Raw genomic sequence first — 27,961 nt, 5'->3', positions numbered from 1 at the left:
TTGCTATTATTACTGTTGTTTTATTGCTGTTGACTTTTATATACCACACAAGGCATGATGAAAAATTACAGAAATATAGACAAATATTCCCATTTTTTAAATGCTTGTAGTTACATTGGGAAAACAAACTATGTATACACAATATATTTAAGGAGCAGTTAAAAGACCATATTTGAGAAAAACAAATACTTACACTAATAACTCACATGATTCCTGAGGATGATCAGCATGGGGAAAGATGATCAATAAAGGGATGTGTCACTTAGAAGGAGAATTTTGGTAGAGACATCGAAGAAATGGTACATGATGGGAGAATGGCCAATGTGCACAACTGCATTCAATTACCCAGCCTCCCGGTCCCCCATGCTCAAACGTGTATATGGGGAAGTGGTATATGCTTTTCTATTACTCAGACTTGATTCTTTGAAACACTGCCACCCTACCTTTTAGAGGGTGTATGTCAAAAGTACAGTTACTTGTCCCTTTAACATAATACCAGTTAACTCATACTGGGTTGCTGATTTTGTTTTCTCTTCAATAGGTGAGTTTTCTACAACACTATCAATTTCTTTTTAAGGGAATATGAGAGCTGATTCAAAGAAATTGCTGTTAGCTCTTCTTGGTAAGAGCAAGGCATTTCTTAACCTTTGAACATGTTTTTTGCTTCACCCACTCTGCCCAGATTCCCTTCTCTGGTGGAAGTATGTGCATAAGTCTACAATTGCATTTCTTTGCATATCTGAAATTTTATGTGGCAGTTTTGCCAACAACTCCAAATTCTTAGCTTAATCCACCTTAGAGGTTGTAAACATTTATTTCCACTTTTAGTCCAGTGACAAAGAACTTTTGGCCCTTCTCTCTCAAGATTTTAATGTGTTGGTGTCTTTGCATGTATGTTTTAATATTTTGGTGTACAAGAAACCCAAATGGTTTCCTGTGCTGTCGATGTCAAACTGATACCTGTGTTCTCCATTTTAATCCACACTGAACACTATACGAATTGTCTTACTAAAGAACAGGCATGATTATACACTTCCCTTTCAAATACTCTTGATGGCTGCCTCTGGCATGTGACATGTGACATTCAACATGTCACACGTCATGATTCATGTGTCATGCTTCATATGTCATGATTCAAGATATGATATATCATGTTTTGATTCTGCATGCTGTAGGCAACATGTGACAAGTAACATTCAGGGCCCTTCACAACCTTTTCCTAGTCCAGCTTTCCAGGCATCCTTCACCCTTTTCAAATCTTGTGTGAGTTCTTAGACCTCGGTTGCTTTGGTTACACAAACACCTCTCAGTAGAATGACTTTTCCTCTTTTCTTTTGGGCCATTTTCTGAAGACCCTTCAAAGACTTTCCCAACTGGCCCCTCCAGTTCGAAATAATTGTTCTCCTTCTGGGCTCTCATAGCTTTTGATGTACCCCTCCAGCTGGTTGTTAGCAGTTGCTGAGCTTCTAGCCTGTAACAAAAGCCATAGTTAATTTAGAAATATTGAGATAGCGGGCATCACAGACTATGACTGCCTTCTGGATCAATGGAAGATTCTAAACAGTAAATTTTAAAGCCTCCAATTTGTTCAGTCCACCCACACATTTGCTGTTCTTGGGGACTCTAGATATCTCAGAATTTTATTAGAGTTTACTTAGAAATCTGGGAGGACATTGTGAGTGTACATGTTGAAATTAGAGGCACCTACTCTAGTGTGGGTGCCCCTCTGGTGTCTAGGGTTCGAGGTACACTATCTCCTTCAGACCTCACCAAGGTTGGCGTCATCATATGCACTTTACGGGGAAGGAAACTCAGATTCTGAAAGCCAGACGCTGTGCTCCAGAGGCACGTGGGAGGCAGGGAAGCAGAGTGGCTATTAGCATGGACATCTGCAGCCCAGCTGCCTGGGTTTGAATTCTGGCTCAGCTCTTTAGTAACTTGTATCCATTGCAAAACTTTTCTGTGCCTCAGATTCCTTTGCTATAAAATATGACGGTGGTATCTTCAATAAGTTGATACATGCAAGGCACTTGCAACAGAGCCTGGAATGTAGTAAGCACATGCAACGTGTTAGCGATTATCATCATTGTCATCATTATTAACTTTAATGAGCACAGAACTAAAGAGTAAATGAGTCAGGATTTAGATCCAGATCTGCTTGGCTGTAAAGGTTTCCATTTTTACATGTCAGATTACCTCCTGCTGTGTCCATTTGCCTCGAGATTATAGAATGAATAGTCCTCTTCAACTTTTCTCTCAGAGACCCAAACCCTTAATCAAATTATTTTAGTTTAAAATGTATGATCAGTACTTCCCTCACACTTTATGGGTACTTCAATTCTTGAAGGCTCCACAAGAATTAGTATGAGAGAGTTCAAATTCTGCTTCCATTCAAAGGCATGGTAAAAACCGTGGATCCTCTTAGAAAACTTGCTCTGGGATAGTTCACTGTGCTTGTAACATTATTGGGGTTTGCCTAATGGTGTTCGGACCTTCTACACAAAGTCAGGTGGTTAGAAAAGACTCAAACCAGCCTGAGCATGCCTGTTAATACAGCACATACAGCCACTCTCTCTATCTTCTGTCCCTCATTGAGGGGTGAAGGAAGGTTTTGCAAAGTTGTAGGAGTATTTCTTCCTCTCCACCCCACCTTCCTCCTTCCTCTGTTCCTCAGAAAGGCATGGGCCCCACATTGCTCAGGAAGAGCACAGCAGAGGTGAGAGACAGATAAGAAAGGTGTTATGTCTGGCATGACTGGTCTAGGCTTAAGTTTGGGCACCCTAAATAGCCATGTAGGGTGAAGGTTTTCTATACGCTGGCTGCTGGCTGTAGCTCTCTGTGACTGCATTCATAGGCTACTTTAATTAAGCAAGAGGCTTAGATTGTGCGATGAGTTCCCTGAGGGTATCATGCTTTTAATTTAGTTAAATTCAATTAAATCCATCTAATTCATTGTGTGCCTCAAGCTACAACAGACTAGGTTCTGTGGATATAAATTCGTATAAGACAAGATCAGCAAGGTCCAAAAGTTCTAAGTCTTGTTCAGGAGACCAAAAATAAATAAATAAATAAATAAATAAATAAATATATAAATAAATAACTCTAACCTTTGTGGTAAGTTCTATGGTAGAAGAATGCATAGAGAACTGTGAGCCCATGCAAGCAGGAGAAATGGCCCAGATGACTGGCTTGGGCGGGTGGTGGTTTGAGGTACCAGTCAGAGGAAAGCTATCTCTGGATAAGAAATAGAAAATTATCACAAGGGGAGATGAACATATCAAGCAAAAGGCAGGGAATGAGCTAAAGCTTACAGATGTGAAAACACCTGGCTTATTCAAGTGAATAATCTAAAATGGTAGCTTGGAAGTACTCCAAATGTTTTATAAGATTACAACAGCCATATGAACCAGTTATTTCCATTTCATAGATGATTAAACTAACTTTTCCAGTGATATGGCCAGTTCATGACTAGGTTGGAATAAGACAAGCTACCTCCAAAGAAAGATATAATGACTAGCCATTAAATGTAACCATTATTCTCTATGCCACTTCTCTAGATTGATCCTTCTTAACTAGGGTTAGCCATTGGAGTCATTTGGAAGATTTCTAGAAATGTAAAGATTATATTATATTCCCCATAGAGGGATTTAGTGCCTCCCCTTGGTGAACAGCTCCACCAAAAATGGTAAGTGGTTCATTATTCAAAACTGAGCCCTAAGAGTAATTCCTGGCACCTCTTCTTTCTTTATCTTCTACATCCAGTTTATCTCCAAATTTTCTCAATTCTCCACCAAAAATTTGTCTCCAATCCTTTCACTAGTTCCTATCTCAGCTTCCAGGCCTCAAATCCAAGTCTCCGCAAACCAAATGATCTCTCACCTGCATGAGAACAGAAAAGAGGCAATTGGATTTAGCAAGGAGGTCATATTTGTTCAGCTGATTTCACTTGAATGGTGGGAAAAAAAGCAAATACAGTGAACTGTGAGGTTGAATGAGAAAGCAAAGAGGAAATTAAGTTATTCTCATGTGAAGGAAATAAACATAGTTACTAAGTGCCAGACTCTGAACCTGGCACCTGACATTCATTATTTCGTCACTGCAGCAACCACATGAAGGATGTGCTGTAATCTCCATGTTTGGAATGAAGTAAAGAGTCTCAGAGAGGTTGAGTAATGTGCCCAATGTCACATACCTCGAACATAGCGACGTCACATACCTCGAACATAGCGATATCACATACCTCGAACATAGCGACACCAGGACCAGGCCCAACTTCAGAGTCCATGCTCCTAACCACTGAGTCAATGGCTCTTGAGTGTACAGGGGAATCATGGTGGTGGGTGACTTATTAAAACCACTACCATCAAGCAACTGTAATTATATAGGTCTGGGTGAGGGCCTGGGAATCATTGGTTTTAACAAGTGATTGGTTTTGAGTGATTCTGAGGCAGGGAGCCCAGAAGTCCCACTGTGTGAAGCATCACTCCATGGTGTGCATCACAAGAGAGGAAATCTGAGGTCTCCTGTAGCTTCTGATCTAAGCCTTGGAGCCTCCATGACTCCATTTTGTCTATATAATTGATAAAAATGTTTTCTCGCAAGTCTATGATAACTAAATGCATAATTTATAGAGTTAATATACAGTAGGCACACAATAAATGTTGGTTTCTTTCCCCTCTCCTAGACTTCTCTTTCAAGAACTTTTACTAGATTAGGAATGAGAGAGGTAGACAATAATTTGAAGTTGCATCAATTTCTGGGAAAGGTTATTTTATTTTATTCCTATCTCTAGTTTTCAGATAGGAAAATGGAGGCACTAAACAGTGAAGTAACTTGGCCTTGGGTCACAGCTAGTAAGTGGCAGCCCTCTTAACCTCCATGCTATGCTGGTGGGTAAGTTAGATTTGGAAAGACATCTGTAGTCAACACTTGTTGAACTGAATTTCAAACTGATCTTTCTATTGCTTTGTTCTTACGACCTTTTCTTTCCTCTTTATTTGTTGACTTTGGTTTTTGACTCTTCTTTAATGTATGTCCTTTTATTTTTACTATAAACATCAAGTCTTTTTGGGAGACTACATAGTATTAAAATCAAATAAATGTAGTCAATATGTGAGGTAGTGGGTAGATCACAAGCACAGTTAAGGAAAAATTGCACTGTTTGGGAGACTTGGAAATGGGAAATCTCTAGTAGAAGCTTCAAGAATTTTAGAGGCTTCAAAGTAGCACATATGAGGTGATGAGAAGGTGAAACCTCTGCCAGAGGGGTGAGATTGCTTGCTCCTGACACCTTATCTCACCCTGGGTGAAAAGATCAGCAAGTGTCCTGAGATCTTGTCTTGGTCCTTCCCTTCCAAACCTTACATGTACTCTACCCTTTAGGGGTGGCTTGTTTGCAGCTTTCCTCTGCTTATGTCTTTATCATGGAGAAGCATGTGACCCCACATCCCTCCTTCTGTGGCCTTACTTTTAGAATGTGAACGCATAATCCAGCCCTGAGTTGAAGCCCCTGCCTGCATTGTCAGCTAAAAGCTTTGTGTCCATCTGGCTTGCCTTAGATAAGACCTCAGTAAGAGGTCTTACTCTGTTTTTGATTGGTATTTTGAGCCCTTTCTTCTTCTCCAGGTGCTTTTGCTCTGCCCTGGGCCATGCCCTGGGCTAGGAAAATGCTTTTCTCAAAAATTGTGTTTGTTCTAACATGTTTCATATTCGTTCGATCTTGGTGCCTGGGTTTTTAGTTGCCCTTTATCTCAAAATCTGTTTGTATAGTACATTAGAAATGTGCATTGCTCTTTTCACCAAGAATTACAATTAATCTGGCCATCTGAAAATAGACTCCATTATATTTTCCAAATTTACATTAATGTAATGTATTAGGGTTCTCCAAAGAAATAGGGTGTATGTATGTGTCTCTGTGTGTGTGTGTGTGTGTGTGTGTGTGTGTGTGTAATACATTTATTTTAAGGAACTGGTGTATGTGATTGTGGAGGTTTGGCCAATTCAAAATCTGATGGAGACGGTTGGCAGACTGAAGACTCAGGAAAGAGTTGCAGTTCAAGTCAAAAAGCAGTCTGCTGGCAAACCAGGAAGAGCTAATGTTGTAAATGAAGTTCAAAAGCTGTCTGCTCAATTCTCAAAAGAAGATATACAAATGGTCAACAAACATATGAAAAAATGCTCAACATCACCAATGATCAGGGAAATGCAATATCAAAACCACAATATGATACCACCTTACCCCTGCAAGAATGGCCATGATAATAACAAAACAAAACAAAACCAGTAGATGTTGGTGTGAATGCAGTGATCAGGGAACACTTCTACACTACTGGTGGGAATGTAAACTTGTACAGCCACTATGGAAAACAGTGTGGAGGTTCCTTAAAGAACTAAAAGGAGAGCTACCATTTGATCCAGCAATCCCAGTAGTGGGTATCTAACCCAGAGGACAAGATGTCATTATACAAAAACATACTTGCACACATGTTTATAGCAGGACAACTCGCAATTGCAAAATCACGAAACCAACCCAAATGCCCATCAATCAACAAATGGATAAAGAAACTATGGTAAACATTATGATGGAATACTACTCAGTCATAAAACGGAATGAATTAATGACATTCTCAGAGACCTGGATGAGATTGGAGACTATTATTCTAAGTGAGGTAACTGAGGAATGGAAAACCAAACATCGTATATTCTCACTGATACGTGGAAGCTAAGCTATGAGGGTGCAAAGGCATAAGAATGATACAATGGACGTTGGGGACTTGAGAGGAAGAGTGGGAGGGGAGCGAGGGGTAAAAGACTACAAATATGGTGCAGTGTATACTGCTCAGGTGATGGGTGCACCAAAATCTCACAAATCACCACTAAAGAACTTAATCATGTAACCAAACACCACCTGTACCCCAATGTCCTATGGGAAAAAGAAAGCCATCTGCTGGCAGAATTCCTTTTTACTTGGGGACAGTCAACCTTTGGTTCTGATCAAGGCATCAACCGATTGAATGAGGCCCACCTATGAAATGGAGGGCAATCTACTTTACTCAAAGTCCACCAATTTAATTGCAAATCTTACCCAAAAACTCCTTTACAGAAACATCCAGAATAATGTCTGACCAAATAGCTGCCATCGTGGTCCAACCAAGGGGACACATAAAATTAACCATCCCACCTAGTGTTTTTCAAATTGGACCCTGTAGAAGGTATTAAGAGGTTAGTAGGTGAAATTAAGGGGGAAGAATTCAAAGGTTAAATGTATTTGTGACATGTAACCTACTGTATCTCCCTCTTGGAGTGCCATATTGCACATTCATCTGCTAAAGACTGAGAATTTCTGAGGTCAAGACAACTGCTTGGCTTTGTGTAACTGCTGCCAGAGGAAGGCAGGGCAGCTTGTATTTGGTGGTCCTTCACCTTGCAGCCCCAACCTCCACCAGTGCATTGAGAGAAAGTGGGGCTAGGGTTGTTTTCCTATAAATCCCAAATCCTAAACCCTGACTTTCAGATCTAAATTGCACAGAAATGTTTGTCTAAGTGCTGAAAATATGTGCTGCGAGCTAATTCAATAAAACCGGATAATGATATATTCAGTGGTTCACGGGTTTTTGAATAAATCCCAGGCAAAATGGTTAAGGCTTCTGTATTGCAGTGAGCTGAGATGCCCTGGACAAGGCTTGGTCTTTCCAGCTCTATCACTTTGCTCTCTTGAGAGTTCTTTCCGCTTTTGTTTTCATTTATCTGCTTCATGCCATTTAACCTCCCTCTTTTGCCACTTCATGCTTCCTCTCTATCCCCAAGGGAGCTCTAAACAAAACCAAAAGGAGGTAAACCACAGCAAGAGCAAAGCTGTTGTTGTTTTTATAGAATGCTTGCTGTTCTCTTTCTGCACTTGATGACAAAGACCTCCTCATCCTGTACTCTATGCATTGCTAATCGTCTTTCCTTAATTAAAGGCTGGAACTATGGTATGCCTGTGAAGTGATGATAATAGATATAATTAGTGATATATAAACTTAAGCTTGTTGAATTGAATTGAGTTCATACAAGTCAAACCAACAGAGAGAATCCAGATTCTTCACCGCCTCAAACCACTGGCCCAGGTTGTGTCTGTGGCTTTGACATGACTTCTTGTGAAAAGTGTTTGGGAGAAGGAAGCTGGTTGCATGTGCTCCTCTCATTCCTTTACTCTCCTTTCCTCTCCTCATTTTAGGGAGAAGTGAAGGCAGCATTCCTCTGGTTGAGCATAGTCTATTCCTGCCTTCCAGAACAACTTCTCTGTTGAGGCTAACATAGCTGCATGTCCTCGTTTCCTTTCCTGGCCAGTGGCTGTCATGGACCAAACTTAGAGTAACTCCCCTGAATGCAAATGGGATAGAAGAGAGCCTCATGTGGGGCAAAGCATGAAGGTGGAACATTTGCAAACTCGTCTCTCCAGTCCTGGCAGGTGGTGGATCAAAGCTTTCCCTATACTTAAAAAAGTTTAGATCCTTAAAGCAACTTGGCATGAAGAATAAAACCAATTAAAAGGAAAGAAAAAACAAAACAACCTGTAAACCGCAATCTAGTAACTAGGGCTAAGGGAGGCAGGAAAGAAACATCAGAGTAGGATGTGCTACATTTCCATGCCACACTACCGAGTGCAGGAGGCGGGCTTTTTTCATTTTTCTTTCTGATGAACTTAACACCCCCACGTGCAAAAAAAACCATCAAACCTTCCCCAACTCAAAGCAGATTGCTTGTTCTGACATTCCAGGGTAACTAAAGGAGGCTTGCAAAATCCAAACAGGAAACTGGAAGGCAACAGCATTGGAATCTGCTGGAGAAGCTTCTCTATTCTCTCTAATCCTTACCTACGAGAAGTGTCTCTTGCCTTGTAGGCTGAGCAGGGGTGACTTTTGGCTCTCATAAGGTTGGGCTGCCTTGGTGAGTCCCCAACACCACTGATTTTGGCCCTTGCCAATCCTCTCACTTTGGCTGCATGGTACTAGTAGTGGAGACCAACTGGTCTCAGCATGCTGCGGTCTGATGGTTCTCTTGACACCAGCACTCCCAAGTTCAGTCTGTACTTGAGTTTTCTCATTAAGTGGGAAGCAAACAATATAGGTTATTATTGAGCAAAATCGAGGATGATATTTGGAGCATGAATTCGCTGGAACGTTATCTCAAGATCAGTTCCGTGGTCCTTCTTTCTATTCATGCTCTTTGAAATATGGTGTCTGTGAAAATGTAACTCGTTTTGCATTTTCAGGTTATTTTGGAGGAGTTACAGTATATACATGGTGGTCAGAAATAGCAACATTAGCTTCTGAGAGAGACCACAAAAGAAAGACTGCACTTATAGTGGTTGTTAAAACTGTTTAAATTCTTAGTAGTCAATTGTTGAATAATTGAACCACAACCCACAGTTTGATAAACTAGGTCAAATTTAAGTTTACCTTACTTGACTACTTGTAAAGTGGGCTGATGTGGCAAAGAACCACCAAACAAGTGCTGCTAAACTGAGAGGATGATGAGATGGTTATTTATTGTATATATGCCTCTAGTCATGACAGTTTCCTGTTGTTACTGTGCCTTAGGAAGCAAGTGTATCAGCTGAGCCAATATCACCTGAAAAACTCCAAAGCTCCGAGGACTGTGCCCAAATGGACTAATCCATTTACAAAACCTTTTCTGGCCTGTTTTCTCATCTAAAAACCTACCACATAGCAGTGTCTGAAGATTCAATGAGATAATACATCTAACCCCTGACAAAGAACCAGGAACACAGTAAGGAACTAAAGAAAGAGTAACTATTATTTGAACCTAGGACATTGTCACCATCCTCCTTTTGCATAGGAGTAAAAGGAAGCTGAAATGCTGGAATGATTTCCCAAGGGCACAAGGGTAAAAAAATGAAATGACTCTATGAGGCCTGGCACATGAAGGGTATCCGAAACATTTTTTTTCTCTCACTTCCCTAACATGTGGTTCAGCCCAAGGCAAGAACACAGAAGGAGGTTGTATTCTTATGTTCAGAACACTGACTACCATATTGTAAACTGAGCACATGGGGAGCCAGGCTCTGGTCAGCTTTATGGTCAGCAAGAGTTCATTAACCAAGAACAAGATCTTAAAGGTAAACTTGGATGGAATCAGGAAAGTCAGATGAAGGCAGCATGTTCTGAGATGCTTACTGGGGAGGGCAGCACAAAAAGTGTGTGATTATGGCAAGGGGTGGGGGAGGTAAGAAGATGAGGCATGCAGAGACTTATTTTGTGCTGAATTATTTTGAGTAGGGATGTATTCCTCAAATTGGCATCTGAAGACCAGAAAACCATGGATATATTCATGTGGCTTAGTGAAAATTATTTTTCTTTAAAGAGGCCTATACATGACTCAGCTTTGAAAATGCTGAACAAAGGTCATCTCTACTTCAAATAGATAACTTCACTGATTGGACAGTGCCTTCATAGTGGTCCAGCCTTCAGAACCACTCTGTAAATTAATCCTTTCAATGACACAGCATCAAGCTCATCAATGATGGTTTGTTTCGCTTGCTTCAAATGATTAGCACCATAAAGCTTAGGTCCTATTCCATAGGTGTTCATAGAGTCCCTTGGGTGTAGTGGTAAATATTCATATGTGGCAAAGTTAAATCTAAAAATATCTGAAACACTCTGAATTAAAATAATCAGATTATTATAAAGATCAGCTTGAGATATCAACTATCAACACTTTGAATTTCTTAATTTTGGAAGTTGCTTTTATTTTATTTTAAAAACACAGCAATTCTTCTTTCAGTGGACCTCAAATATTTTAATACTGCAGCACCAAATTCTTAGCTCTGACCACAGTGAGTACTGCTTCCCTAGTGTATCTCTACACACTGGAGGAGATGATGATAAAGCCTAGGGATGGGGGAGTCACCAGATGGAAAAAGACAAGATCTTGGAATGACTGCATGGAGGAGAGCTGCCCACTTGCCCAGGAACTTTTATGAGAGCAAGAAACCAACTTCTAGTGTGTTAAAATTCTACCTTTAAAAACTGTTCCAGGCCAGGCACGGTGGCTCACTCCTGTAATCCCAGAATTTTGGGAGGCCGAGGTGGGTGGATCACGAGGTCAAGAGATCAAGACCATCCTGGCGAACATGGTGAAACCCTGTCTCTACTAAAAACACAAAAAATTAGCCGGGCGTGGTGGCAGGCACCTGTAGTCCCAGCAACTTGGGAGGCTGAGGCAGGAGAATGGTTCAGCCCAAGGCAAGAACACAGAAGGAGGTTATGTTCTTATGTTCAGAACATTGACTACCATATTGTAAATTGAGCACATGAGGAGCCAGGCTCTGATCAGCTTTATGGTCATCAAGAGTTCATTAACCAAGAACAAGACCTTAAAGGTAAACTTGGATGGAATCAGGAAAGTCAGATGGCAGTGAACCCAGGAGGCAGAGGTTGCAGTGAGCTGAGATTGGGCCACTGCACTCCAGCCTGGGCAAGACTGACTCAAAGAACAAAACAAGACAAAAACACAAAAAACTGTTCCAATCTAATAATTCAGCTGGGACAAAATATATATTCTGATACTGATGCATCTGAGTTCTTATCTCAAATAGCAGAACACCTTGATTCTTAAACAATACAGTTAAAATAAAATATGTGTTACTATTAAGTGCCAGTTATGGTTCTAATTATTTTAAACATATTATCTTATTTCAGTCTCACAAGAACCTTATGATGTACGACGTTTTTAATCTTTACTTAAAAGATGAATAACTGAAGAAACCAAGTCACAAGGAGGGGAGATATTTTGCCTAAGATCACATAGCTGTCAAATGGCCAAGTTTGGAATTTAGATTACTTGGACTCAAAAGTTGTATTTTCGACTGTGAACTTTTAATCATGCACCAGTTGTACATAAAATCACACGGAGTGCTTGTAGCAGAGACTGCATCCTGTTCACCGAAATCTACTGCCTCTTCTTATTGAAACACCATCTGGATGGTATTTCCCTTCCTCCCTTGTAGATAGCTGTCACCCTGTGACTGAGATCTCCTTAACAGAATGAGAGGAAAAAGGAAAATTCATGCTACTTTCAGTCTGGCCCATTACAAGTTCCCATAGTGTTCCTCCATGCTATTTCCCCTTCTACTTGGTGGATGCAGATGACTATGAAACCCTAGCATATGGGAGAGACACTGATGGAAAGAGTCTGGATCACTGAATGACTGCGTGTGGAGAAGACTCCTACCAACCTCACCATGAGCCATCCCATGAGCAAGAAATTAATTTCTATTGTGCTAATCTACTGACACCTGGGAATTTGATTGTTTCTAAAACTTACCTTAACTAATAAAGAGCTTTCCAAAAATACAGTTTACTGCTGTGAACTCCAGACCTCCTAGATCAGAATCTCTGGGATAAAGACTACGTATCTCTAATTTTTAAAAGATCCCCCATGCAGTTCTGAGGTGGCTAGTCTTTAGCAGTATTGCACTTTATATCACAACTGACTTTTTCCTTTTCCTAGCTAAATTCTTCTAGTTGGATATCGCAAGAAAATGGTTTTCCATTTTTAGTTTGCCTGATTTTTTTTTTAAAAAAGCTATAGCTAAACAATTTCTATTGCTTCAGAAGAAGCTTCACTTATTTCTTTAAGATTCAACCCATTTGACCCAGGGGATTCAAGATGTATCATCTCATGATGAGCGCACCAAGTCATCTATTTCCTTCTTTATTCCATCTCTCCCTTCCTCTCTCTCTCTATCTCTGCTTTCCTATTCTTCTTTCTATCTATCTGTCATGGCTAAGTAGCCTTCCCTAAAGTATTTTCCTCTATTTTATTGTATAAATATAGAGGTTTTGCATTGTGCAATTCCTTGAAAATAACATGTGGCAATTACACCATGAGATTTCATCAGCTGTTCATGTTTTATAGTGATTAATGTGAAACTGTGTCCGCTATTTAAATCTTAGAGGAGAGAGGGCATTAAGAGACTCTCAGGAATGATTAGGTCTCCACCAGCTATTTTTTCAGTTTAAAATTGAGATTGTATTTCTTGCGTCGTTTCATCCATTGTTTATTTTTCCTGACTAAAATAGATTATTGAAACTCAACACAGGGATAAATTTGATCTCTTCAAATGCCTTGAGTGTTTATAATAGGATGACATTCTTATTTGTCAAGGGAGTATGTGAAGAAAGTCTTTGATGTATCTAGATCCACCAATAATTAGTAGAGCTGCACCATATAAGAATAGTTAATGATTCACAGAGTACTTACTGTGTGCCGGTTGCCCTTCTAGGGACTTTGTATAACTTAAGTCCTTTAATTCTCAAAATAATCCTGAGTGGAGTCCTGTGTTTATCTTCATTTCATAATGTGGAAATTGAGGCATGGAAGCACACGGGAACATGCCCAAGGTCACACGACAAGGAGGGGTGGTGTTGGAATATGAACCCATGTAGTCTGGCTTTAAGGCTCTGTGCCTTTACTACACACACTGACTGTTTTTATAGATAAGCACTGTTCTATGTGATTTTTAAAAATCATTCTAAGGGTATATTCGTTTTCTATTGCTTTGTAACAAGTTATCACTATTTTAGAATCTTGAAACAACATGCTCTTATTATTTCACAGTATCCATGGGTCAGGAGTCCAGGCTTGGCCTGACTGGGTCGTCAGGACAGGGTCTCACAAAGCTGCAGTCAAGGAATCAGCTGGGTCTAGGGTCTCATCTGAGTTTCAAAGTCTTCTTTCAAGCACACATGCTTAATGGCAAATTCAGTTCCTTGCAGCTGCAGAACCAATGGCAGCTTGTTCCTTCAGTGCCAGCAGGAGAATCTCTTTCTGACTCAGTGAAGTCCAAACCCTCTTTAAAAAGGCTTCCAGCTAATTAAGTCAGACCCAGCAAGTATAATCTTCCTTTTTGATGAACTTTTCAATTGATTTGGGGCCTCAATGATATTTTCCAAATCTCTTTACTTTCACCTGTAATGTAACCCAATTATGGATGAAACACCTGGGCAGAGATCACGGGGCTGTCTTAGAATTCTTCCCAGAAAATAGCACGATGGGAATGTCTGATCCCTTCCTCCATGAGTGAGGGAGATGGCTAAATACTGATGGTTTCATTAGAATTTGACTCATTAATCTCAGCTTATAAAAAAACCTGGAATTTGTTTTTCAATGTTTTATACATAAAAATTTCCTTCTTTAACTTTTTTCTAGAACTCTTTATACAAGGTTGATGGCATAAATAAATTAGGAAATTTTTTGAAAATTATCTCGTAAATTTACTCTGCTGATTAGCTTCCTGAGACATTTCTTGAAACCACCTTGTTACTTTTGTCCTTTGATGACCTGTTGGGTAAAAATCAAATTCCTTAGTGTGTGACAAACCAAGTATCTTATGCACTCAGCAAATATACCATGTTGTCTTAGCTGCTTGCTACTGACTTCTCCTCCAACATTTTACTCTAAAAAGTGGAAAGGAAGAAGGGAAGGAGGGGGAAAAGGTAGAGAAATGGTTACTGGATTAAATTTGAATCCCTCAAAGAAGTTTCAGGCAGACCCCAGGCCCTAAGAATTCATTGATCAGCAACCCATAACCTACTGTCTTAGCTGATCTGAGATAATATTCCTTTTCTTGGAGGTTAAAGGTTATTTTAACCCTGGGAAGGTATAAACTAACTAGAGAAACATGAATAAATGAATTACTTTAAATATGAGAAGCAAAGGTATAATAATAAATATTTCCATCCTGTGTATTCTACTGTTTATGTTATTCCACTCCTCTGCTTCTAATGTACAATATTATTTACTTATTTATTTAGCATATTGCTTATTATCTGCCTCCCTTCTTCCCACTCTTTCCCATCCTGTCAAGTGTAAGGGCAAGGGTCATGGTCTATTTTGATTACTGAGGTATTCAAGCATCCAGGACAAGTTATTGAATGAATACATAAATAACTGTGGTCTGTTCTTAGGATTTTTGAATCATTTAAGAAAAGTTAACATATTGGATTTGTAATTACACTGAGACTTTAAAGATCATTGTTTTGGTTTGGTTTGGTTTTTGGGATTTTTTCCTGTTTGAGCCTAACACAGATTGGAGGACATTTCCAAAGAGAAGGAGGGTGCAAGGGGAGAATGGCTCTGTGTGTGTGTGTGTGTGTGTGTGTGTGTGTGTGTGTGTGTACACATGCATGTGTGCATGCATGCGTGTGCATGTTTTTACATGCTGTATCGTGGCTAAGTCAGAAGACAGGATTGTCTGTCAGTATAGGCCTTCTGAGGGTATAAACCCTCTAAGGAATAAATGCATTTGGAGAAATTCTAGTTCCTGCAGTTTTAACCCAAATTGATTTCAAGAAGCACACAGAGATCTTCCCTCTAGAGAGTAGGTGCAGGCATTATTACCTGCCCCCCCTCCTTTAATTTTTCTGAGGAAAGTGAGAATTAGAAAAATTAGGTGCAAGAGGGATAATATTTTTGGAATTTCTCCAGATACATCTTGCTTTGTGGGTGAACTAGATTTCTGTCTCTGCAACTTGTCCACCATGATTTCTTTAGGAGACTACAAATGTCACCTCAGAAAGGATATGAAAAGAGGATATGTAAAGAGGATATATATATAAGGAAGTCCCTTATAGGTGTTAAAAAGAAGTAGGATGTTTATCCTTCCATGCCAGTGGACTGCAAAAAAGGAGACAGAAAAGAAAATTGGAGAGGCAGGTTTTTAGTATATGCATCCTGCTAAGAAAAGTCCAAAGAAGAGTCCAATTTTTCCCCATCGCTGTTTGGAGCACTGGGGGAAAAAAGACCATATTGGAAGACTCTTTGTTAATATGTGAGGTGAGATAGTAGTGACAGTCTTGATCCTATGGGTTCTGAAAAGTTCCTTGAGCCTTAACAAGCAGATGTATTGGTGCTAAGAAGACCAGGGAATTGGCAGAGGTCTGAAGATGCACAGAGGCTGTAGAGAAGGAAGGCACAATCAGAGGCAAATGGTCAGGACAAGAGGGCATGCCAGAAAAATGCTCCAAAGACCCATGTAGACTGAGTGACATATCAGCTGGGAGGGGACTATTCCATGCACTGAGGATCCAGAGGGCTCTGGCATGCCTTTCCCTTGCTGCCACATGATTATATCAGCCCCAGCCTCTGAGAAGAGAGAGGAAGCTGGGAAGACCCAGCATTGGGAAGAGAGGAATCTGGGAAGATCCAGAGGAAGCTGGGAAGACCCTCTGGGGAGAGAGAGGAAGCTGGGCAGATGCAAAAGTAAATGCATCATGGGGGAGCCCATTTAAAAGAGAAGAGACTTTAATACTGAATATTGACAAGTATAAAAGGGTGCTGTCCATGCACTGGTACCCAATGAGGTAGATGTTTATGAGGAAGAGTAGATCTATTATAGAAAACAGAGAAGCTGCATTTTCTTCAAATATTTAAAGTTTTTATCCCTACTACCCCAGGGGCTTACCCAAGCCCACCCAGGTGTGAGGGGGCATGGCTTCAACCTCAATCCAGATCCCTAGGGCAAGGCTTTTTCCAGTATACCCAAGAGTCCTGTTTTTGAATGTCAGCAAAACTTACAAACTGTTGCCACATAAAAAAACACAGCCTCAGATAATGCCCAAATTAATGTGGATTCTGTAAGCATTAGCACAATGGAGGCATTCAAGTTTGGGAAAGGAGGAAGTCCATCTGACTCGAATTCAGGAAGGGAAGGTGATGAGGGACCCTTGAGGGACACATGGGAAATGAGAAGTTGAACTCTTTCTCGGTGTCACTTCTAGTGTGGACTCATGGAGGTTAATCAGGTGCCTAATGCAAAAAAAAAAAAAAAAAAAAAAAAAAAAGGAATATGATCAGCTTCTGTGAATCTGTGAACTATGAACTCACATTGAGCAGGTTCTGGGTAGGCTTTTCCTCTGGGACCCACTCAACTCCATTTGTGTTTCCCAAGGTATCACAACAATAAGAACAGCCTGGATTGGAAGATTCAAAAGATTGTTTTCATATACCCATTAAGCACAACTGGGGCTCTACCTCACCCATTTCTAAAGAGGAAAATGAAATCTGACAATAAAAGACTGATTAAAAAGCTGGAGGTGAGGAAGTAGAAATGAAACAATGAGATATTTTAGTCAGAAATGGACTCTAGTAATTTTAAGATAACAGAACATTTATGTAATGCAATTATATCTAGTACTATTATTAAAAAGTGAAAAAGAAACATTGCAATTATCTCAAGTATTTTAGAAGTGTAAAGCAACATACTAAATAACACACACCCTCAGTCCTTATATCTAGAATAAATATGGAGTATTTTGACTAACTTGTCAAGATGATTATCTCAGTTCTCCAGTTTACTTTTACCTACTTAGAGAGACTTGAACACAGCACATGACAACACGTGGCTCACTGATACTTTCTGCTGCACAAATGCAGCATCAGTCATGATTATCCTCAAACCCAGGAGAGCTCCTTTGGATATAGTAATATCATGTTAATTCCAAATAAGATGCAGTTTCCCTCAAAAATCCTCATCTATGAAATGAGCTCCAGAGATTTTTAAGCAAGGGGGGGCAGGTAGGAAATGATATCCTTGTAATGGATAAGGTGCCATCTCATGCAGAGAATAGAGATGGACCAATTGGGTCTATGTCTAAGATTAAAATCTCCTGCCCATCCAAGTTTCTTCTACTTTGGAAAACTATTGGCAGAATTAAAATAATTTTTAAATCATTAAAATAAGTAATTCACCCCCTTTTCCATGTATGCACCCTAGCAAAGATTTTTAAAAGGGTAAGGGCTTAGGTGGGGAAGAACATAGAAATGTAAAAGGTGGGAGTTGAGGGGAGGGTGGTGAGAGGAATAGGATAAATTTAAATTACCTGACTCTGAGATCAAAATACTATTTATGGGGAGAGTCCATTGACACAACATCCACAGAATGTGCAGTTTGATTTTCAGTTCTCCAGGGCAGTGCTGGGTCTGTGCTATGCACATGTGTGCTCTGTCACCACTCCCTCTGTGACCCACCAGGTGCATTTGCTGGTTTAGGAGAAGGGCTTGGCCCTGTTTTAGAGAGAGGTTCACTGACTCACACACAATTTGAACTCAAGACCTTGGTCTCATTGATTCTAGACCAGCTCATCCCCGTTTTGCTAGGTAAGATTGCATTAACCAGGTAATATTTTTCTCAAACATCGACAGGAGAGGAAACATGAAATTTAACACTGCCAACTCATTTCAATGTTTAACCTAAATCAATAATGGAATTAAAAAATGTAAATAAATTACATTTTTGAGAACATGGTTGAGGATTTTAAAAAGATAGTTTCCCCCTCCTAACCTTTTCCTATCCTCGTTTGCAGGTAGCTTGTTTGTCTTTGGCCCTCAGTGCATGCTGTGAACTGCTTTCCCTCCTGGTATGTTTCAGTAGCAGAATATTAAACCTTTGTTTTTAGGTCTGTGTTCTGGTTCAGGTTAGGGTTTGAGTTCATTTTTTGAAGTGGCCACCTAGAGATTTCAAACCATGAAATCAGAGAATCTCACAAGCAAGTGGGCATTGTTTGCCCTATTTCTTAATGTCTTATGCCCTCTGGTGGTAAAATCAAGTGACCTCCTATATTTTTCTTTGAATTCTCCAAAGCAAAATATTTCATTAAAATAAAATAAGATGGCTCTCTCCCTTTCTCTGCCAATGTGGTGTATGCGGTTGACTCCATTCCTCACCATGTCTGCTCGCAAGTTTTTCAGTATCAAGCCATTTCTCCCTTTTGTTATGCAAATATTATTTACTTATTTGCACAATCCTAAAATATACATGAACTGTTTTATAATTACTAACCGATGCCTCTTTGGGTCTGGGAAACTTGCAAACTAGTGTACATTGTTTGTGTACATGCCTGTTGGTCTTTGGTCTTAGAGTATATAATATATACATTGTATTAATAATACATGTATGTAATAATACATTGGGTTTCAAAGTTGCCTTCAGTTCATTCTTTTCTTCCTCATCCCCTTCAGTGTGGTTTGTACTTGAGTTAGGCTTATTTGTTATTGTTCGTATTGAATTTTGGGTTCTCCCTTCATCCTGCTTGATTTTTGTCATTTATTTATATTTTTGGTATACGAAATATTACCATGGTTTCTAAAAGTCAGAACTGTACAAAGAGTTATACTCAGAGAGGTGTTTCTTTCCCACCCCCATCATCCCTTGTACCTCTACTCCTTCCTCTTATCCCTATATATAAGCAATCTTAGTTCCTGCGTTAACCTTTTTGCGTTTTTTTTTTTTTTCAATCTCTCTTTCATAAAAGTTGACACATAATAGATACTCTTTTGCACTTTGTCCTTTTTCTTTTTTACTTAATGTGTTGTGAAAAACAATCCAAATTGTTTCACAGGAATCCTCTTCTATTTTCTTTTCTCTTAGAGCCTGTAGAGGTACACAATTTGTTTACTCTCTTATATTCAGATATGTACATTGTTTCCAATATTTTGCAGTAACAACAATGTCACAATTAATAACCCTGTGCAAATTTATTTTTGCCTTATGGGAGGTGTATCTTCTGGGTAAATTCCTAGAAGTGGAATTGCTGAATTAAAAAATAAGTGTATATGTAGTTTCTTAGGCATTACCAAATTTCCCTCTGAAAGGCTTGTACCACTTGACATTCTCACCAGCAATGTGTGAGAGTATCTCTTTCCCTACAGACGATTGCCATGTTTTTAATTTTTTGCTAATCTGATAGGTGGAAAATAATATTCCTATAAAGTTTTAATTTGCATTTCACTAGTTAGGAATGATATTAAACATTTTTTGCTATCTTACAAGGTTTTTTAATATATCTTTTTGTGAATTGTCTACTCTTGTTTCTTTACCTAGTTCAATGTTTTTTTTAAATCCCTTTTCTTTCAATTTTAGAAGTTTTTAATATATTAGCAGTTTATGTGCTTTATTATAGAAAGATTAATGTTGCAAGCATTTTTTAAAAGTTTGTTTGTTGTTTGACTTTGTTTATGGTGTTTTTGTCATGCATAAAAATTTTTATTTTTATTTGGCCACTTGTCAATCTTTTTTTTTTAATTGCCTCTGGATTTTGAGTCATGGTTAGAAAATCTTTCCCTATACCAACGTTAAATAGAAATATTCACCTATGTTTTCTTCCAGTATGTTTAAAAAATTTTTTTTGTTTTACATTTATATTTATTATATCTCTTTTTCATTGGGTCTTTATGCTTATATATGGTGTGAGATACAGATCTAAACTTATTTCATTCCCAATAGCTATCCAGTTGTCCCAGAACCATCTATTAAAATTTGCTTGCCCCAGTAATTTTGTGATGTCCCTTATCATATACTAAATTTCCATATGTACTTGAGTTGATTTCTAGGCTTTCTAATTTATTCTCTCAGTTTATTTTTCTAGTGATGCACCTACATACCACAATCTTAATTATGAAGACTTTATAGTATGTTTTAATGTGTGATAGGGCTAGTTCTTCCTCCTAGTTTTTCTTTTTAAGTGTTTTCTTGGCTCTTCTTCAGTGTTTTTATATCTTTCACAAATGCTTTCCTCATACAGTTTTTGCACATTTCCTTTTACGTTTATTTAAAAGTGTTTCATGTTCTTTGTTGTTATTATAAATGAGGATTTTTCTGTTATAACATCTAAATAAACATTGTTTATGTATATAAAATAATAAGTTATCTATGTAATGTTTTTATCCTGCAATTTTATATTATAATAACTTATCTTATTGTTTTAGCTAATGCCTTTTCTTAACTTGAACCAGAAATATATTTTTATTGTGTTAAGCCTCTGAGATTTGATTTATTTGTTATAGCAGTTAGCCGAGTCTGACAAATAAAAGATAGAAATAATTTTATTACCATCTTAAAGTAAAGATATTAAGACCAGAAATATTGACAAGTTGCCTCAGGTCGCAGAATGAGCAATGGGCAACACTAGTTTTTAAATCAATATCCTATGTTATTAACCACTGCATATTACCCTCTCCTCAAGGTGTGAGTTCCTGAGCTTTTCTGTTAGCTTCCATTTGAAAGAGAGAAACCAAAGGTTCATTCTCCATCCTTCTTTGTTTACTTGCAGTTCTGTTATTCATTGTAGAGAAATGAGTGGGAGCAAAAGGGAAACTGCTAGATGAATAATAGCATTGGAGGGGACCCACAGCTACTTAGATTTAAGAGGGTGTGAACTCATTGTACTTTATAGACATAGAAAACTATACAAGATTTTACAGTTATAAAAATTACAAAATCTCAGCTCTGATTCACCATTCAATTTGTTCTCACTATACAACAAGTGTGACCTTTTAAGAATGAAAATAGTTAGATAGCATTCTCCTTGTTTAAATCTTTCAATGGATTCCCATTTGTATCAGAGTAAAGACAAAACTCACTCACATGACCTCTGCTTTACTATCCAGGCTCAGCTCCATGCCTTGTACTAATTGTTATCATACAGTATTTTGATCACTTATTTACTGCTCTGTCTTGTAAACTCTTGAGGACAGAGACTCATTTAATTTTGGATTCCAGATTCTGGTACCATGCCTAATGCATAGTAGGCATTAAATATATGTTTGTTGAGTGAGTGAAGGAGTGAATGAATAAATATTGTTTTCCTACCTTTTTTGATTTTGCGGAATATGCTTATCTCTTCTTTAGAATATTTTCTTCTTCCCTGCATGAGGAATGAGCTTTCTGTATCCTTAAGATCGCCACCATCGTGAGCTGTGAGCTGTCATGAACTTTTCAAACTCTGAAGAGAAACATCAAATGAATGATCTGAGATTCTTTTTTTAAAGAAAATAATCAACTGATATATTTTTTCCTACCACTTATATTTTCTACTCTTTATGGAAATGATTTTGCATTTGTTGTGATAAATAATCCTCAGTCTTTTATAAAATGCAACCTGAAAGTTTTATTTGAATATCTCACCCTGCCATTTCTTTTCTTTGTTTTTTTTTTTTGGAGATGGAGTCTCGCTCTGTCGCCCAGGCTGGAGTGCAGTGGCGCCACCTCGGCTCACTGCAAGCTCCGCCTCCCGCGTTCAAGCGATTCTCCTGACTCAGCATCCCGAGTAGCTGGGACTACAGATGTGCACCACCACGCCCAAATAGGTTTTGTATTTTTACTAGAGACGGGGTTTCACCATGTTGACCAAGATGGTCTCGATTTCTTGACCTCGTGATCCACCCACCTCGGCCTCCCAAAGTGCTGGGATGACAGGCGTGAGCCAGCACTCGGCCCATTCTGCCATTTCTAAAAGGCACTTTCTCTCAAAAGTCTGGTCCAACCCTGGCAATCAATATTTTATAAGTATCATACGTAGTCTCTAAACTAGTTTTCTTGACATTTGATAGTAATAAAAGTAATTGTTTCTTGAGCTTCATCTGTGTATTAGACCCTCTTGTAAGCATATTATATGTAATTTACTTTATGAAACAGATATTAGTTTCACCACTTTATAGATGAGGAAACTGAGACATAAAGATGTTAGGTAACTTGCCTAAGTTTCTTTCAACCCAGCCAATAATAAAATGAACTGAGATTGGAATTCAGGGGAGCCAATTCCAGAGTTCATACTTTAAATCTGTAGTAGATCACTTTCATCACTTATGATGCTTCATTTTACTGTACCTCCTAGAACATGTAATGTTGTTTGTCTGCTTCATGTACATCTATTTCATCATCCAGATAAGATCCTAAGATGTTCTCTTTGGAGGAGTGTCTTATTTCTTCAGCCTTACAATGTTTCGAATAGTGCCAGACGTATTGTGTGGCCACTTCATACATACTTGCTAAATTGCTTTGAAAACTGTATTTAAATTCTCCCCCTAGTTTTAGGTAATTGTATATAGGGGTTTGACCAAGTTAGGATAAAGCACTATATCTTAAAATCTCCAAATTTGTTTACTCAAGAAATAAATGTATGATTGTGATAATAATAGATGTAATAGGAGCTCAGAAGGGGTAGGAGATCCCCACAGCATCATCCACCTACTGTCCTTCCTTGCTGTGCTTCCCTGTGGATATAACGATGCATTGATGGATACAAATGAAACTGGGTGCTCTGTGACTTACTGATTTTCACAAACACTGGTTAATAAAGCATTCATTTAACTCATTCTCTGTTATAGCTCCCTCTACTGAGGGCCATGGCTCTTCTCTGAAGGAGGGGTGGGAAGCTTGTTGTCGCTGTATGAAGGTACAACTGAGTTCTTCTTTAGCCCAAGGATAACCCCAATTCAACCTGCGTACAACAACTCTCCTGTGATGATGACTGCCTTCCTCTACTGACATGCCTCCCAAGGCTTGGAAGGTTAAATTATTCTCCCATGCCACAGTGAGTGGGGTTTTGGGGGGAACATGGTGGTACTAACCATCAACCTTAAGAAAATAATAACTTGTTATTACTGAGACCCTCTGCCCTTTATGCAAATAAACCCCAACAGGCTACCATTTAGATATGCTTATACATGTCTATATTTACTAAACGTACGTTTAAAAAATATATGTGGAAAGTTACAATTCTGTTATTTTCCCAAACCTGTGTTCAACTCAGAAAGAGTTGGCAAAAAGAAAAATAAAAGGAAAGTCAAAAGAAAAATAACGACTATATTAAATTTCTTTATCAAGCCTCCATACTATAAGACTGTGTCTTCTTAGAACTTTGTTACATTATATTTTTTATTAATAAATGCCTTTTGTTCTAATCACTTTAGGTTATAAAAATAAGATATGCTCATGGCAGAACTATTGGAAAATCAGAAATATGTTTTGAAGTGTTTAATAATTCATGGTCTCTTCACTGGAAGATATTCACTGTTAATATTTTGGTATATTCCCTTTATCTAGATAGATTGATGATAAATAGATTGAAAGATAGAGATGGAACTGTTTTTGATATGCCCATATACATATAGTTTATTTCCACAGATTGAGCCTTATCTCATGAACATTTTTCTGATCACTTAAGATTCCTCAATGACCTTTTAGAAATGGTTTGGGATGTATATTTTATAACTATATAGTGTTCTATTTAATGATCTGACAGTGTTAGATATTTTGATGCTTTCACTGAGATGAATGCCAGATTGCTCTTCTAAATCCTGTCTGAGTGAAAGAAGAAAGTACATCATGAACTGCATAAAAAACAGAGAGTGATTTTCTAAAGAAACGGAGGAACTTTAATCTGCCCGTTGAAATTCAGAAATTAAAAAGTAAAGAAAAAGAAATTCTTTTCTGTAAAAAGCCCCAGAACCTTGATGCTTATCAGAGCTTTATCAGAGTGATTCAAGCCTAATGGGGACCTGTTTGTGTCTGAAATTCCTCACCACTGCACAAGGACTGGAAAGTGACAAGAGGACATATTTGTCAGATTTTCAGCTACTTCAGTTTCTTAAGTCAAGCTGCAAATATCACAAATATAATTTTGAATGCCGTATTTTGGCTGTTCAAGGTGGTTATCAACTGGTGGGAGGACCAAAGGGAAAGAAAATTGGATACCAAATCAAGGGATGTTTTCTGAACCTTAGAGTTGGCACAGTTATATTATTTCTACTTTTGGAAACAATTTACCTTTCTTTATTACTGTGCAAAGTCAACACCTGCTTTGAGTTATATTTACTCAAAGAAAAACAGTGTCTAGTTTGGTAACCAAAATACCATAAACTGAAAGGAAGTAGATTAGTCCTAAAAGAAACTGGACTGGGGTATGTAGCATGAGAAATAAAGATTTCACTTTAGTATTCTGTACAATGGGGCATAAAAGGCTTTTATGGCATGTAAATGAACATTAAAACAGTATACCTATCAAATTGAAAAGGATTAAAATGTTGCATGTGGGCAAGGATATAGAGAATTGGAAGTCCTCACTGTTAGAAAAACACAGAGCAGTTATGTGATATCTTCTAAAACCAACAGTAAATGTGTCCTCCAGTGGCTCCTAGGGAAGCTTTGACCTATGTGGAGGAAACACTCGTGAGGGCAATGTTGCAACATTATTCGAGATAGAAAGATCTTTTAAACAACCCAAGATGCCACTAACAAGACAACAGATTGATAAATTTTGGAATAATGATACAATGGAATTCTATGTAGCAGTGAAAATAATGTGTATCAGCATGGATAAACCTCAAAAATTCAATGGTGAATTACCAAAGCAAGATATTAAAAGATATGCAAAGTATGATACCATTCATATAACATCTAGGAACACAAAACAATACTCAGTATTATTTGTAGATGTCTAGGTAGCATAAATACAGAAACATCACGGGAAGATAAACATCAAATTCAAAACGTGTTTGCTCCTGGATACAGAGACAGAGAGAAAGAGAAAGAGAGAGAGAGGAAGAGAACTGGCTTGAAAGGTAGTACATAATTAGCGTCAACTTTAACCTTTCATTCCTTGTGAAAAATCTGAAATAACTATGAGAAAATATGAGCAATAACATGTAACAAAGCTGGATGACAAGCACATGGACACTTATTCTTTCATTCTAGATAATTCTCTCTATCCTTGAGCTATTTCATTTAAAACAAACTTTTCAAGGTCACAGAGCTCAGAGGTGGCAGAATTTGCCTAGTTTTCTTTTAGGAAGTCTTGTTGTTTGAACCTATTTAAGGGCCTTCCAGCTATTTAAAAGAGAGGAGTCATGTGAGGGCATAGTTGCAGTACAAAGTACTGACTGAGACCTCCCCGGTGCGGAGCAGCCAAAGAGCCTTGGCGAAAGTTTTGGGTTTAACATGGCCCATCTTGCTGGCTTTCCTTTGAAGATGCTGTACCCATTGGATCAGCAGTCTCAGCTACTAAAACTTTCCCACAAGTGATCTTATTATCCTCTTTCATTAAGGTGGCAAAGAACAAGATTTTCTCTAGCACTTACATGTGCATCGGGGGTCTGTTTGGATCTAGCCACAGTCGAGCATCCCCTGGTCTCCTGAGTGTGCCCTGTGAACTGCTCCCCCTTATCTCTACCTTCTTAGGTTCCACCCATTCTCTAGAGCCAGCCACACCTCTCAGCCCCACGGAGGCTTTCCCAGATGCTCCAACCCTATGCAGTCGCTTCCTTATAGCAGCTTACCTGCCATTTAGTATGTGCTGTCTTTTATTTCAGTTCTTCTTAAAACCCAAGAATCAATACACTTTAAAACTAGGAGCGGTTTTACAGAACACATAGTCCAATTTCCTCTTTTTGCTAATGAGAAAATGGAAACCTAGAGATACTTTGTAAATAATAGAACCAAGACTAGACTCTACCCCTCCTTTGCCAGTATCTGGTATCATTTCACTGTGACATGTGTGTGTCCTGAGAGGATATCAGGTTCTTTCTGGACAGCAACTTGTTTGAATCTATAGCATGTGCATAATGGATCTTCAATAGCTATATGCACATGGTGACATGGTGCTTCACCAAAACACACGGGACAGGTGGAAGAGAAATAGTTTCTTGTGTAGAACAGAATTTAAAGTTTTTAAAAAATTATTAGTGTAGCGGTGGCTCGTGTCTGTAATCCCAGCACTTTGGGAGGCCGAGGCAGCAGATCATGAGGTCAGGAGTTTGAGACCAGCTTGGCCAACATAGTGAAACCCCGTCTCTACTAAAATTACAAAAAAATGAGCTGGGCATGGTGACGGGCGCCTGTAATCCCAGCTACTTGGGAGTCTGAGGCAGGAGAATCGCTTGAAGCCGGGAGGTGGAGGTTGCAGTGAGCCGAGATCGCGCCACTGCACTCCAGCCCTGGCAACGGTGTGAGACTGTCTCAAAAAAAAAAAAAAAAAGTATTAATGTATTTCAAACCCTTAGGTATATAAAGTTTCCTTTAAAAAAGGATTATAAAACTTCTATTGGTCATATAAGATGTTCAGGTGTTTCTATTTTTGTTACTACAAGCAAAACAAAGTTAATTGCTCTTTGTTCCCTTAATTCCCTGCTAAGGGTAAGCTCAGGGAGGATTTATATGGACCAGTTCTGACCATTGTAGATTAAAGACATTTCTTTGAATTTCAGCAGAGAAACATTCTCCCATGCAGCCCTTTTACCAGTTAAGTTGAAGAAACTTAACTTTGTAGATACTGTTTTCAATTTCATTTCAGAAAAAAAGAACATTAAGAAGTCAATTTAATAAGCAAAATTATTTACATGATTTAACTTAATTTGGCAAGACGGATGGGAAAATATAGAAGAAAACAAAAGCAAATGTAAGAATACATACTTGGAACTGAACCAGTACTGTTAGCAGTAATTATGCAATTAGCAGTTATAATTACATTTTAAAAATCACCCTAAATTATCCAAGACCTATGATATGTGACATGGCACTTATCACCTTGAACAACTTCTCTGAATTCATTTTAAAACAGTACAGCGCCCGTAGCATTTTCTTCCCAACTCATCCACCTGTGACCATGTTAAGAAGAAATTCCCTAGAATAGTTCAATCAAAGCTTACTGTGAACACACAACTTAATCAGTGTTCTACATGTTCATTTCAAGGTTATTCTGAGATCTCAGGAAGGGTTTGTGAGCTTCCTCAAATGCAAGAAGTCTCAGAGGAATTCATCCCCCTGAGCTCAGTGGAGACATTCCAGCCATGCGGGTCTCCTTCCTCCTCTCCACCCCAGCCTTCCTCCTTCTTCTTCCTCCCTCACAGCAGAGATATGACAAACACCACCCGCTTACAGTCGGTTCTCCTAATTCCACCCACAGGAGCTAAAAACCTAAAGAAAACACAATTTATTTGTTTTAAAATGTAATTTACAGACAGCAGTTTCATGAAAAATGTTCTCACCCTCGTTGTGCTAGTTCACTGTATCTTTTTCTTCCAGACTTACTCCTTCCCGAATGACTACAGTTTTTGCTGGCATTTCTCTGAAAGTATACTTGAGATCTCTTTAAGAGTCAGAAAAGCTACCTGAAATTGC

At 38.6% G+C, this 27,961-nt stretch overlaps 1 long non-coding RNA gene across 1 annotated transcript; it reads right to left on the bottom strand.

The window, feature by feature from the left end:
* LOC102127745 (uncharacterized) lies at positions 1-27,961 on the bottom strand. Its single transcript, XR_006690537.3, has 4 exons — positions 27,829-27,961; positions 21,656-21,788; positions 3,108-3,234; positions 1-1,471 (listed from the first exon to the last, which is right to left on the bottom strand). It is a non-coding gene; the product is annotated as an uncharacterized lncRNA (long non-coding RNA).

Source organism: Macaca fascicularis, chromosome 11 (assembly GCF_037993035.2).
Source record: "Macaca fascicularis isolate 582-1 chromosome 11, T2T-MFA8v1.1".
Lineage (NCBI taxonomy): Eukaryota > Metazoa > Chordata > Mammalia > Primates > Cercopithecidae > Macaca > Macaca fascicularis.
The sequence above is the reverse complement of the archived record's forward strand: the minus strand, read 5'-3'. Positions and strand labels throughout refer to the sequence as shown.